At 39.3% G+C, this 15,444-nt stretch overlaps 1 long non-coding RNA gene across 3 annotated transcripts; it reads left to right on the top strand.

The window, feature by feature from the left end:
• The first annotated feature begins 3,330 nt into the window (after positions 1-3,330).
• Positions 3,331-9,443, top strand: LOC138974312 (uncharacterized). Of its 3 annotated transcripts, XR_011458395.1 has the most exons (6): positions 3,331-3,589; positions 4,051-4,223; positions 4,879-5,053; positions 5,760-5,874; positions 7,745-7,857; positions 9,253-9,443. It is a non-coding gene; the product is annotated as an uncharacterized lncRNA (long non-coding RNA). The 3 variants fall into 3 exon arrangements; XR_011458393.1 differs by lacking the exons at positions 7,745-7,857; positions 9,253-9,443 and adding an exon at positions 6,700-6,808; XR_011458394.1 differs by lacking the exons at positions 7,745-7,857; positions 9,253-9,443 and adding an exon at positions 6,700-6,808 and having other exon boundaries at positions 4,702-5,053.
• Positions 9,444-15,444: the final 6,001 nt, after the last annotated feature.

Genomic DNA, 15,444 nt, shown 5'->3' with positions numbered 1-15,444 from the left:
TGGTACACTGTGGTACTTTGTACTATGGTATTTTGTACTATAGTACAACAGTACATAGTACTGCGGTACAGTATAGTAGTAATAGTATACATGCATTTTGTGTTTTTATTTTTATTGTTTTATTAATATAACTTTTCAGCTAAGCATAACAATTTTGTTGTTGAAATTAAGTTGATTAAAAAACATTGTTTTTAAAATTGTGTTTGATATCACCAGTAATTGTGCATGTAAACGTGTTGTGTGTGTTTTTACAAGGTAGTCGTACATATAAGATTTATTATGTTTTGTGCGTGCGTGTGTGTGAATTAAGCCGTTTGTTGGAGATGACATGAGATATTTTCAAACTTGTTAACTGTGCATTTGCAAAATACACGTAGGAATACTTTGTGCTCACACACACACACACCACACACACACACACACAGTCACACTGACACACGCTCGCACGTGCACACACACAAACACGTGGGTACGCACATATTCACTTAGGAGAAAGGACTTTTGTAACGTAAGATGTACATAAACTGTATAGTTAGTTTTTTGTAAACAGTTAGCATCAAATGTGAAATTAATATTTCATTAACGTTACCTTGGAACGCTTCTCACAAAAAAGTTTTCAAAAGAGAATTTAACAATTGCTTTAAAAGTTAAAGGATAAGGTTACGATAAGGATAAGATTTTATATAGTCCTGTGAGGTTGCCCTCATGGAAATTCGGGCTGCTTTCTCCATGGGGAAAGCGAGCTGCCATACAGTATACGGCGATACCCACACATTTTGTTTCCTGCATGCGTGTATTCATGTTTCCGAGCCCTGACACTTTCGCTGTGAACTTGGGTTCTTTATCGTGTGCATGCGGCCACCGAGGAGAGTCTGCACGATGTTGACTCTGGGAAATAAATCCCTCGCCAAACGTGGGGATCGAACCTACGCCGATTGCGACAACTGGTTTTGAAGACAGCGCCGCTACCGACTGAGCTATTTCCCGCCCGCCCGAAACGCTTAGTAAAATGGTCTGCAGTGAAATTCTGAAACAATACCTTTTTTATGTTAAATTTAACGTTTGCCAAAATAATTCTTCATGTAGGATCAAGTGCAAAGTTCTTGGTTTGACCTGAAGTTGACTGAAGTTTGCTGTGTGTACAATATTGTTTCATTTTAAATAATTTGAGAGAGAGAGAGAGAAAGAGAGAGAGAGAGAGAGAGAGAGAGACAGAGACAGAGACAGAGACAGAGAGAGACAGAGAGAGCGTTGTGGCATACAAGCATTACAAACAAGTGTTTTTTCACCCATGCAGAGAGGCTCCCCTATTCTAATCACATCATATACACGGACATTCACACACACACACACACACACACACACACACACACACACACACACACACACACACACACACACACACACGCACACACACTGACACACATACACACACACACACACAATATGAGATTTAAAAAAAAAAGTTATAGAATATGTACACATCGAATGCTTAACAGAGAGAGAGAGAGAGAGAGAGAGAGAGAGAGAGAGAGAGAGAGAGAGAGAGAGAGAGAGAGAGAGAGAGAGAGAGAGAGAGAGAGAGAGAGAGAGAGAGAGAGGGAGGGAGAGAGAGAGAGAGGATATTATTACGTCAGGATAAAGGTTTTAGGCTTAGCCTCATCTTCCAACCTGTCCTTGCAGGGCCGGACTACCGGGGGGGGGGGGGGGGGGGGGGGGGGGGGGGGTTATGGGGGTTGCGGAACCCCCCTCCCCTAGCCTAAACATGTACCTCACTTATTTAAAACATTTTGTTTATTGTTTATTTTATGCCGTTTCATGCAAGGAGCGACCATTTTCCTATCTCAGAATATGACCTACCCATCAGCTTCAGGGGGCAAAGCCCCCTGACCCCCACAAGGGGCTCTGCCCCTTGACCCCGCCAGGGAGAACATCCCCCTGGACCACCACTGGCAACCCCCCCCCCCCTCTCCTCTTTGTCTAGTCCACCCTGCCTTGGAACATATACAGAGAATAATTGTAAACGTAAGCAAAAGACTGCACACCCACACACACACACACACACGCACACGCACATGCCGCACTCACGCCCACACGCATGCACACACACAAACCGCTGACATTCGCTTACCGAAACACACACACACACACACACACACACACACACACACACTCACACACACACACATATATATACCCCCACATCCCCCCACACACACATCCCCCATACACACACATACTGCGTAAACTCACACACCGTCACACACACACACACACACACTTGTGTGTGTTGCTTATCCATGCACATGCTAAAATGAACAGAGCAGTACCTAAAAGGAACTGTAACTCATACAATTGAATAGCTAGTAAAAACATTTAAGTTTTGGTTGAGTATATATATACATAAAATATTGGACTAGCAAAGTCATCAAACACAAGACCAAACAAAAACAAGTCGCGTAAGGCGAAAATACAATATTTAGTCAAGTAGCTGTCGAACTCACAGAATGAAACTGAACGCAATGCAACGCAGCAAGACCGTATACTCGTAGTCCACCGCTCACGGCATAGGCAGTGAAATTGACAAGAAGAGCGGGGTAGTAGTTGCGCTAAGAAGGATAGCACGCTTTTATGTACCTCTCTTTGTTTTAACTTTCTGAGCGTGTTTTTAATCCAAACATATCATATCTATATGTTTTTGGAATCAGGAACCGACAAGGAATAAGATGAAAGTGTTTTTAAATTGATTTGGACACTTTAATTTTGATAATAATTTTTATATATTTAATTTTCAGAGCTTGTTTTTAATCCAAATATAACATGTTTATATGTTTTTGGAATCAGCAAATGATGGAGAATAAGATAAACGTAAATTTGGATCGTTTTATAAATTTTTATTTTTTTTTACAATTTTCCGATTTTTAATGACCAAAGTCATTAATTAATTTTTAAGCCACCAAGCTGAAATGCAATACCGAAGTCCGGGCTTCGTCGAAGATTACTTGACCAAAATTTCAACCAATTTGGTTGAAAAATGAGGGCGTGACAGTGCCGCCTCAACTTTCACGAAAAGCCGGATATGACGTCATCAAAGACATTTATCAAAAAAAAGAAAAAAACGTTCGGGGATTTCATACCCAGGAACTCTCATGTCAAATTTCATAACGATCGGTCCAGTAGTTTAGTCGGAATCGCTCTACACACACACACACACACACACACACACACACACACGCACAGACAGACAGACACACATACACCACGACCCTCGTTTCGATTCCCCCTCGATGTTAAAATATTTAGTCAAAACTTGACTAAATATAACAAAAACAAACTGAGCCGGCTACTTTCGATACGAAGAAAGGGTTAGCATGCGAGAGTTATGTCCCTTTAAAATCGAAGAGGAGACCACTCCGAAGTAAATCAAGGGACAGCACTAGTAACTGATTTTCAACGAACGAACTTCAACTCACAAGAAAGAGTTTGCACCAGGGAGATTGGAAAAAAGCGGGCTACAACATCACGAAAGGAACCCACCAAGAGAGTGTAACCATAATTCAGAGAGCAGAAGATGGATCTGGACTGAGAAGTAAGCCTTCAAGAGTTTTCCACGTAATCGTATCCAGATTCGCTCAGGAGTTATCGAGTGATTTGCAAGTTCTGTAACTGCCAAGTCATCGACTATCATAATCTAAGTCTATCGAGTGAGGAGTACGTATAATTATTCTTTACAGCTCCCACAACTCTTTTTCACTATCACTGTCACTACCCGTATCCGACTATTTTTGAGATTTGCAAAGTTTATACCATTGTGAGAATCTGAATCTGATACAATTACAGTGACCATTGGGCCGTCTGGTTGGTTTTTTTCTCTTTGAGTTTGAGTTTGATGTTTTTACTTTGAGTTTTACTTGTTTGTTGATTCTATCTGGATCTGGCTGCCCCACGTATAGCGGTGTTCGTGGGGAGTACGTGACAGAAGCGGACTATTTCGTTAACTGTTTACTTGTAAATTCCCATTTTGAAAACATGTATACATGACTTTTTCAGATTAAAAATCTGTCGGCAATGTGGAAAAGAGGTTGAACTGGTAACAGGAACAGTGAGCTGGTTGATCAACTTGATGGCATGGCTGTACCAAATCATTCAATTGGAACGGAACCGACAAAAACACCAATGTTTCCATTCTTCTTTGTGCTGAAAGTTTACACTGACAGGGACAAGTAAGTGACATTTTAAACTCTTGTCTTAAAGTCATATGTACTCAATTACTATACACGCTAATTGCTTTACCAACAGCTGGAGACATGCTAAATTAAGTTCCCTGCAAGATATTGTGGTCTAGGACCCCTTAAATGTTGAGATATTTGAATTTTTATTTTGATCTAGATCGTCCTATTTATAGATTTGCCAACAGAGGGAACGTTGACGCAAGGGAAATAACTCCGTGTCTTTGTTGACATCCTCACTTTTTCAGAGGCTAGAACAATCTGTAATGCATGTATATGGTCCGCGCATGGCGACATATCGTCATTACATGGTCTTATGGTGCGTTTGACATCGATTATGGGCAAACTATAAAAACTATAACACACACACACACACTACACGTACACACACACACACACACACACACTGACACACACACACACTGACACACACACACATATTTAAACATCAAGTTTTTCTGTTCACTTTCAGTGATGGACGGCCTATCTGGTGGCCTGTAATTATTCCAGTGTCTTGGGGGCACAAGAGGCAAAACTGTTTGATGTTACTTTTTGTGTTTTTATTTCTGCATGCTTTATTTGGATTACTAGAAAACCTCTTTTTATTCCTTTGTGCAAATCTATTTGACCTTTATTCTTTTACTTTTAGTGAAAAACAAAACTGCCTGAGTTGGTGGGGAAGCTTCTGGACTCCAGGTCAAAAAAACAGTCGGCAGGGTGATGACAGATGGCTGTACCAATGAGTCATTCAGATAGAAAAGGAAGCAGACACCAAGGATTCCATTCTCTGTGCTGAAATTGTGAAAAGTTGTACTCTTTAACCAGTAAGTAAATTATTAACAACAAATTATAAAATTTCATTTCAAATTTAATGTAATTTGCAATACGGTACTAGCATAGCTGAATTTGGTATTTATGATCCACTTTTGTGTAATGTTTGCAACACACACACATACATTCAAATATAAACTGCGTCTGAATCAGTGATGGACATTTCTTGTTTGATTCACTGTCTTGGAGTTTGATCAAATTTTCAAACAAATTTTGCTTTTCTTGGGTGTGTGTTTGTTTTTGTTTAGCCCTTAATTGTGATGCACAGACAGACACACACACTTAAAGACACACTCACTTTAGGACCTTGCTTTTTTCATATTTTCTGTGAATAACCTTTGTGAATCATCAATCAACGGCCTTTTTAAGACACCCAGGAGTCCTTTTTAAGGCCTATTTTTCTCAGATATTTTGAGGTCTAACAAGGGGAGTTCCACTGTATGAGCAAGCCTTAGTTCTATGTTTAAGTATAACAATGGGTGAAGTGCATCTGACTTTATATTTGTCATATCATTTTAAAAGCCCCTAAAAAGTTTTGTTGATCATCATTCTAAAAATACAGTCATGAAATTTCTGGCTGGATACTCAGTCCTCTCTTGTGTTACAGATGCTGTGAAGCGACAGGAGGTGCTCCTTCAGCAGATAAGGACAACAACAAAGAGTTTTGTATCACTTTATGGAACTTGTTATATCTTTCAGGGTCCTAAATGGAGGGTTTCACTGGAGCAGTGACTGTTGGACAACAAGTGCAGGGTGTGTTTGGACCTCCTGGATCAACATGTGTGCAGAACTGCTTAGGGCTTGAACTTCATGGGTGTGTGTAGGAAATTTCATATTAGATTTTGATATTAACATTTTCCTGTGGTGCTATATAATTTAAATTATATGAGTAAATGAATATGTCTGTATGAATGTACGTATTTGCTGTGTCATTGTGGCATAGATATGTAGACCTATAGCAATAACAAGACATACATGCTGTGAATGTATGCTTTTATGCTCTCCTTGTACAAATCTGAATTAACTGAAATTTTTCTTAATGGCCAAGCACAGCCAGCTCTTTTCGACCTTTACATAGGGCCACAGTCAGAGATTGTAGAGTACACAGAGACCATTCATACTTCTTTGCGCTAAGGTAGGACTGCAGGTTATGTTTTTATCACGGCTTTGTCAACATACTGTCATTTCTGTCCGGCTGACAGTGCTGCAAACATTCATTGGATTGAAAATGTGTTTGTTATTGTTTGTGAACATCCTTTTTTAAAAGACCTGGAAAAAAGCCCCAGAACAGATTATATATATAGTACATAATAATATGTAATTGAATTTAAATTTTCTTTTCAAATCAGTGTCTTTTTACAAACTAGCCTTTGTTATTTTTGTGAGTTTAAGTCAGATATCAACACATACTGAATGCATAGTTCAGTCTTAGAGTGGGAGAATGTTTGAGGCATAAATTGCTTTTGACAACAACAAAAGTTCCCGGTTGAATCGAGAAGCTCCCCCAAAATAATTTTATTACACATGCCTAAAGCCAGCATAGTGCAAGCAGATTTATTTGTGTATGTGCTTGTATAACATGTACAAAGACAGATAATTTGTACAAGTGTTGGCTCTTCATTTTTAATTATTTTTTCAGGATCCTTGGGGGGTTCCACTGTATCTGTGACTTTAGGACAACATATCGAGTTCTGGTGGTTTTTTGACCTAATGGATCAACATATGTGCAGACCTGCTGAGTGATTGAGGTAAATTGATGCATTTAGATATATATTGTTTTGCCTACCTGAGAGATACCACCCATGTGTCATGATGTGATAAATGAACCATCTCTTCACAGGCGTGTCTATCATGTAAATGAGGTTGGTTCAAACAACATGTCTGTCAGGGATGTCATTTTCCACTGCTTATGCAAAATCTCAGAGACAAACTTCATTCTCAAAACACTCGCGAGAAAATGGCAAGCCCAAACGTGTTACGAGAATGACTTTGCATCTGTGACTTTGTAATCATGAGCAGTGGAATATATAAGGTCCCTGCCAGACCAGCTTGCCATGACCTCAATGATATGCCCATATGTGCGTGTATGGTTTAGTTACTACATGGGTTATCTCTCCGGTACGTAGGAATTGAAAACAGAATACTTCATGGCTTGCTGTGTGGCACCAGATTTACACTTATTGCTTTTCAAATATTGAAATATTCACGACGGGCGCATTGTACACGCAAGCACAAGACCAAGTGCGCACGGAAAAGATCCTGTAAACCATGTGGGAGTTCGGTGGGTTATAGAAACACGAAAATAGCCAGCATGCCTCCCCCGAAATTGGCGTATGCTGTCTGAATGGCGGCCATACACGTAAAAATCCACATGAGTGAACGTGGGAGTCTTAAGCCCATGAACGAAGAAACAGAAGAAGAAATAATATTCACTTTTACTTGTGTAAACCCAGTAACACACAGTAGGCTATGTAGTGTTCTCTATTTGTATCATTGAAACGCTTCTGTCCCGTCAATCACACTTTAAATTGCCTTATATTTTGGATGACATATGCCACCCCTTTGGTATTCCACTGATAATATTTTAATGTTTTAGCTAAATAGTTTCAGCTAATCGCTATGGAGTATGCAAACACTGGAATTATATGCGATGAAACACTCAAGCTGCTTTCTCTTGCTTATAGCTGAGAGCAGCACTGTAGCTCAGTGACTGTCGGGTGGAGGATCCAATTCCTGCCTGTTTCCGACATAATGGATCAACATGAGTGCAGACCTGCTGAGCGCCTTATCTTCTTGGGTGTGTATAGATGTATACATTAAAGGCACAGTAAGCCTCCCGTAAACCATCACAGAGCTCCCCGAGCGTCTACATACAGTACAAGCATACTTCCATTTGAACGCTCACCGAACGGGAACATCCTGGCTGCTTTCTGTCGAGCGTGAAAAATTTTCAAAGAATTTATTTTCGTGGACTTGGTCCTCTACAACAATGGCGCCTCGTTTTGGTGCTGGACGGCTGTTATGAATATTCAATACCGGAAATCACGCCCGGACAGTAAGCCTCCCGTAAACCATCACAGATACTGTCAGGCTTTTACACACAGTACAAACACCCTTCCATTTGAACGCTCACCAAACGGGAATATCCTAGGTGCCCTACGTAAAGAGCGAGCAATTTTTAAAGAATTAATTTTGCCGATTGAACTCGGGTCAAAAATGAGTTACTTCCCTTCGGGTCTCATTCTATCGATGTAAACTGGCGATAGCCGTGGATCAATGATTATCAGAATGTTTTTGGACCGTGGTGCGTTTTTGCGCTAGACCTAACTTTTAAAATCTAAATAATAAATTGACAGCTTGTCACACAAACATTCTTTAATCATAAAAGAATTCTTTTTTCATCAAGACAAGATCAGTACAATTCGAAGTTGTGAAAGTTTGAAAAAAGAAAAGCCCGGAAGCAGGGTCACGCAAGGGTCGTAGCAGACGGCGGTTTATGCATATATCACCGTTCCTCTCAACAGTCAAAAACCATCGCTAGAGTTTTTGTGAACCACAGCCGTTTGTTTCGTGCATAAAAACGTGCTATTGTAGATAAGCTCACATGGAGTCGCATTCAAATGACTAACTGACGACTACATTGTGAAAAAAGGGAAACTGGATCACACTGGTTCACAATGGCTCAGGGGTAAGATAAACCACGCAAAAATAAATTATTTGAAAATTGTTCGCTCTTTATGGAGGGCACCTAGGATGTTCTCAATCGGTGAGTGTTTAAATGAAAGGGTGTTTGTACTGTAGTCTGTGTGTAAAAGCCTGACCGTATCTGTGATGGTTTACGGGATGCTTACTGTGCCTTCAATTGTATTCATAAATTCACACACACACACACACACACACATACTGACAAAGACATTCATATTCATGCCTGCACACATGCAAGCACAAACATACACGCACCAGCACGTTTCAAACCCCCACCACCACCACCGTCTCAGTCGGTGCAGCTGTTTCGGAGCCTTTAGTCATCATAATACACACACAGACGGACACAACTTTTAAAAGTTAGATATATATATGCACTAAAAGCCACGGCACTTTAAGTTAGGTTTCATTATCATTCTCTTAAAGTTTGGCCCTCTTTGCTTCAGTCTGCATGCTTTCTCATAGTCATACTGCTGTGTCATTGCAGGTTTCATTCCATGCTCTGGTGTGGGTGTCATAAGCAAGAGAGCCTCCTGTTCACTTCCAGCAGATGACTGCATGGTGAAGGACCTTGATACCACTTACAGACGTCAAAGCAGCTAGCTAGATGCCATTGGAGAACAACCAAAACTATTCAGCGGGTGCCATCCGCGAACATAAATACAAGTTACAGAACAGGAAAGCAGATATCACTGGCAAAGGGAGAATGTCACTGATGGGGAGCATAATTAGGCTGACTTACAATGGGTAGACAGAATTGAACATTGTTGTTTTCTTGGATGGTTTTCGGGATAGACTTTACAAAGTTAAAGGCAGAGTAAGCCTCCCGTAAACCATCACAGATACGGTCAGGCTTTTACACACAGTACAAACACCATTTCATTTAAACACTCACCAATTGAGAACATCCTAGGTGCCCTCCGTAAAGAGCGAACAATTTTCAAAGAATTTATTTTTGCGTGGTTTATCTTATCCCTGAGCCATCGTGAACCCGTGTGATCCAGTTTTCCCTTTTCACAATGCAGTCGTCATAGTTAGTCATTTGAATGCGACTCGACGTGAGCTTATCTACAATAGCACGTTTTTTTATGCACGAAACAACGGCTGTGGTTCACAAGAACTCTAGCGATGGCTTTTGACTGTTGAGAGGAACGGCGATTTGCACTGATAAACCGGCCGTCGTCTGCTACGACCCTTGCGTGACCCTGCTTCCGGGCTTTTCTTTTTTTAAACTTTCACAACTTCGAATTGTTCTGATCTTGTCTTGATGAAAAACGAATTCTTTTATGATTAAAGAATGTTTGTGTAACAAGCTGTCAATTTATTATTTAGATTTTAAAAGTTAGGTCTAGCGCAAAAACGAGGCGCCGTTGTTGTTAACGGAACAAGTCTACGAAAATAAATTCTTTGAAAATGTCTCACGCTCGACAGAAAGCAGCCAGGATGTTCCCGTTCGGTGAGCGTTCAAATGGAAAATATTATGCTTGTACTGTATTTAGACGCTCGGGGAGCTCTGTGATGGTTTACGGGAGGCTTACTGTGCCTTTAACATACTGCTATGGTTTGATCAATTTCAAACATGACCACATTTGGCATTTTTTCAAAACCACATTTTTGACAAATATCAAGGATGTGTTGCGAAAGCATGTGTTCTTATTTTTCTGAAATGTTTTGAAAGCTAGATTTTTGATACTTTACAGGCTATTGAAGTTGGATGACCTGTAGATGTGACCCATGTAAAATTGACCCTCATAAACTTTTAAGTTCACAGAAATTAATAATAATAACAGAGAAATGGTATTATTTTGAATGTGTTTGAAGCAAGATCGTTGTAACTCAATAACCCCCCGCGGGTTAGGGGGAAGAATCTACCCGATGCTCCCCAGCATGTCGTAAGAGGCGACTAACGGATTCTGTTTCTCCTTTTACCCTTGTTAAGTGTTTCTTGTATAGAATATAGTCAATTTTTGTAAAGATTTTAGTCAAGCAGTATGTAAGACATGTTAAGTCCTTTGTACTGGAAACTTGCATTCTCCCAGTAAGGTCATATATTGTACTACGTTGCAAGCCCCTGAAGCAAATTTTTGATTAGTGCTTTTGTGAACAAGAAACAATTGACAAGTGGCTCTATCCCATCTCCCCCCTTTCCCCATCGCTATATAACCTTGAATGGTTGAAAACGACGTTAAACACCAAATAAAGAAAGAAAGTAACTCAATAACTTTATCTGTGTAAGGTCACACACATACAGGGTTAGATGACATCAAGTCAGCTTGATAGTTTGCATTATTCAAGTTCAGATTGGGGTAGAGTTCCGGTCAATAATAGGGACAATCATTGTCTCCTTTGATTGTTCACAGAGTTTTCATGTACTGATGTATGCATGGTCACTTTCAAAGCTAATCATAGAAATTTAACTTGGCTGTAGGGGAGATAATTTTGAGAAAATATGTGTTGTGCTAAAGATGAATTCCCACAAAGAAGAGTGCTATAATAAATCTGTTTCGTGCATTTTATTATTACTTGTTCTGGTTAACAGGGTTATAAAAAAATTGCATTAAAGCTGTTTCTGCATTTGGACATTTACCAAAAATCAACAGCTTGGTTACTCACTGTGCAAGATGGACACCTTATTTAAAATTATTATTTAATTGGGTCTTTTACATGTTAGTGGATATTTTAAAATGTTCTTACATAAGTTTGACTATTAATGCTCTGCCGAAAAATGAAAATAAAATTTAAAACATGTGATGAACCTTTACTTTCCTACCAAATGTGACAGATTGACTGCAGCGAGTGGCCTGATCGTGCACACACACATTCAATTCACACAAAACAATTGATTCAGCAAAAATTGGGGCCACATTTACATCCAGTGTAATTTTTAAGGCTATGGTACTTTTTCAAGAAAGTACTGCAGTATACTATAGTAAACTGTAGTAAAAGTACTATAGTACAAAATCTACAGCAACAAAAGTACCACACTGTACTATAGTAAACTATAGTAAAAGTACTATAGTACAAATGTACCATGCCAAAAATACCATGCTGTACTATAGTAAACTATAGTAAAAGTACTATAGTACAAATGTACTCTACGAAAGTACCACGCTGTACTACACTTTACTCTAGTAAACTGTAGTACATGTACTCTAGTAAACTATAGTTTACTATAGTTTACTATAGTATACTATAGTACATTTTGGCAAAAAAGTGCTCAAAATACTATAGTACATTTAAATGTACTATAGTTTACTATAGTATACTATAGTACATGTACCACAATGTACTATAGTACACACTAATGTGTTGTACTATAGTACTTTTTGTACTATAGTTTACTATAGTACTAGTACTATAGTAAACTATGGTACACCATAGTACAATTCAATGTACTATAGTACTTGTACTATAGTAAACTATAGTATACCATAGTACAATTCAATGTACCATAGTACTTGTACTATAGTAAACTATAGTATACTATAGTACAAGTACTATGGTATACTATAGTACATAGTGTAGTACTTTTTTACTTGGGAGGACCCATCCCGTAAAAACTTCGAACAGATCTATTAAATTCTGAAATCCTTGACAAGTTTTTTTTCCAATCATCTGTATCTGACCGAAGTAAAAAATTTTAAAAAAATCAGCCAGTACACGCATCTACCCCCTCACACGACAATACATATGTGGCGAAAAAAGGAATCGAGAGGGGGGGAACAAGGAATAAATTAGATCCAGAAATAATTCCACTTCATCATTCCAAAATTCAAGTGTGAAGTGATCGGATACTGTGGTAAAGATACGTGCTTAGTATCACAATTGAAAATACAAGCCCTAGGCTTTTAAATCAAGGAAACAATTAAAGTTAAGGAAAGATCAACAGAAATGTGGAGAACATGTAAAATATTGTACTTACAATCCGTTTCAGCATGCTCTTCGAATAATAATCTCCCAGTCAGCCTCGTGCTTACGACTTCGACAGGATGTTGCCTCTCACGCTGAGCCAGTACATTTGGAGTGAATTCAAAGGCCAGAGATGCAGTACAAGCACATTAGTTAGATCCAATTCATTTACATTGCTACCTTGCCCAATTTATGGCTATTTCTGTTGGTAACATCACACATGTGGCAAGCAGTGCTTGTTGCCGACTCTGCTGGGACAGGCAGCAGACGATTTTATTTAGGAACCAAATTCTGATTGGTTAAAACATAAAACCGGAACTCAAAGTACCACTTGTTCTTTGGAAGTATCAAATCAAGAACAGATAATCAGGTAAATCTGAAATGGGTTCAACACTTTTAGAAAATCGTAGTAAATCAGAAAACACAGTAAACGTTGGAAAAATCGTCCAGTATCGCTTCTACAGGTCTATACTTGGACAAAACATAAAGCAATTCAGTAAAGCTGACACTTCAAAATGTCTGTTTAGTTACACTTTAAGATCAAGTGAAACTGAAACGGAAAAAAATCTCCCAATTTTGCGGCCTTGACCACAGGAGCTTGTATCCAACCACCGGTCGATAATTATTTACTCCTGGATGCGTATTATTTACTCAGTGATGCATGCTTACCCTTACTACTACTATTTATTAGTAAATAAATAATAATAAGTAGTAAATAGTAGTAGTAGATTGTATGGAATAAGGAGTAAATAAATGGAATAAGGAGTAAATAATTATCGACCGGTGGTTGGATACAAGCTCCTGTGGCCTTGACAGAGGTTTTTTTTCGACATGATTGTATATGTGACCCTCCACCTCGGAATGAGTCGCATGTCACCTTTGCATAATTTTTAATATTTTTACATTTTCTAAAAGAGATTTTGAAACTCTATCCAGTTGTGAAATCCGTTTTAGAAAAGAGCGAACACTTTTTGAGTTATAAGCCTGTGTCTAAGGTGATCCTCACACTGATACCTTACACCCCCGGACGTATAATATATAGTCAGTCGGCTAAGGACCGTTTTGATTACTTTTTGGCGTCACGTTAGCAAACACATTTTTCTGATAGATTTTAACACCACAACACTAAATCTAAAGTTGTGGAGCTATACAGTTCCAAACCACCGTCGGTGAGAAAAACGTTGGTTTGTGTGTATGTTTTCCTTCATTGGCGTTACTATTCTCGTTTAGAGGGTTGGGTTCATAAAACGGACATAAAAATTAAACGGCTTGACACAAATTCTAAAACTGTAAATCATTCGAAAGGGAAGGCATTTATGTACATGTTTGTTCCACTTAAAATGACGTCATTAGCCGGTGAGTCCCGCTAGCGCTACGTGTCATGTGTGCTACGTATCGATAGTGTGCGCTATTTTCTGTAGTGCTATCGACACAAATTGCCGAAAACAGTGGTGCTATCGTCACGTAGTGCTATTGACACAATTCACACGTGCCATTATCTCTACGTCTCAATAGCACTACGTGTCGATATCACTATTTTGGGAAAAACCAACGTACTGTAGCGCTACGTGTCAATACGGCGCTACGTGTCGATAGCGCTACGTGACAATAGCAGTACTACTAAACTGCAGACACTTCGCCCTGCCGTGTGTGCATATGTATTTATATATTGTATTTATATATTGTATATATGACATTATAGTTTCTTAATTTCCCTTATCAGAAGAATGAATGAACGAAAACAACTGCACTCCGGCGAAACTACCGGAATGTTCCAGAACCCAAGGGAGGTAACTCTTGCTTTGTATCCATGTAAAGGAGGTGACTCTTCTTATGAGAGCATACATTATCTTTCTTATTGGGTGTTGAGAGTTGAAGTTCTGGTTCTGCTGCTCCATAGAATTCGTCCACCAATTTACTTTCCCACAGTACACTTTCTTTCTTTTTAAAGGATGCTTAATATGTCAATTTGTTGACAACATGTGTAAATACATCGATCCGTGCAAATGGAAACAAATATGAAACGTTTGTTCAGTCACACACCACTACATTTTGAGTTGTTGTTAATGGGTCTGTGATTATATAGCCTGCTGTTTCCCAAAAGCTAATTATCAACCCAACAGCCTCCATTCTTCTCTCGTTTACCATTGTCCCCAGATACATCAGCAAGCAAAGTGCAACAGCAAGCAAAACACTTAGATGGTTTTGTCTCTCGCTGCGTGCACATTGTTGTCAGCTACGAGCTGTCAGCTTTGTCATTCGACAAACAGCGTGGCGTCCATCACGGCATCAGGAAAAGTTTCCATTTTTATGTAATATTTTAATTGACAATAAAGTGCTGTTATTGTTATTATTATGTCACAGGTGGAGAGAGAGAGAGAGAGAGAGAGAGAGAGAGAGAGAGAGAGAGAGAGAGAGAGAGAGAGAGAGAGAGAGAGAGAGAGAGAGAGAGAGAATAAGAGCGAAAGAAAGAGGGTGGGGAGATGATACGGTTCTTTAGCACACCCAAACACACATTCACACACACACACACACACACACACACACACACACAACACACACACATACACAACACACACATACACAACACACACACACACACACACACACACTCAGGCCTGGATCAAGTATAATAGAGGGGGGGGGGGGGTGTCCAAAAATGAGGCATGGGTAAATAATTATAGGGGTCTTTGGTGTGTGTGTGTGCAAAATGCAATTGTCTAGTGGGTGCTCTATGTATAAGAGCGCCTGTGAGTGGGTGGCCGAGTGG

Source organism: Littorina saxatilis, linkage group LG8, assembly GCF_037325665.1.
Source record: "Littorina saxatilis isolate snail1 linkage group LG8, US_GU_Lsax_2.0, whole genome shotgun sequence".
Classification (NCBI taxonomy): domain Eukaryota; kingdom Metazoa; phylum Mollusca; class Gastropoda; order Littorinimorpha; family Littorinidae; genus Littorina; species Littorina saxatilis.
The sequence above is the reverse complement of the archived record's forward strand: the minus strand, read 5'-3'. Positions and strand labels throughout refer to the sequence as shown.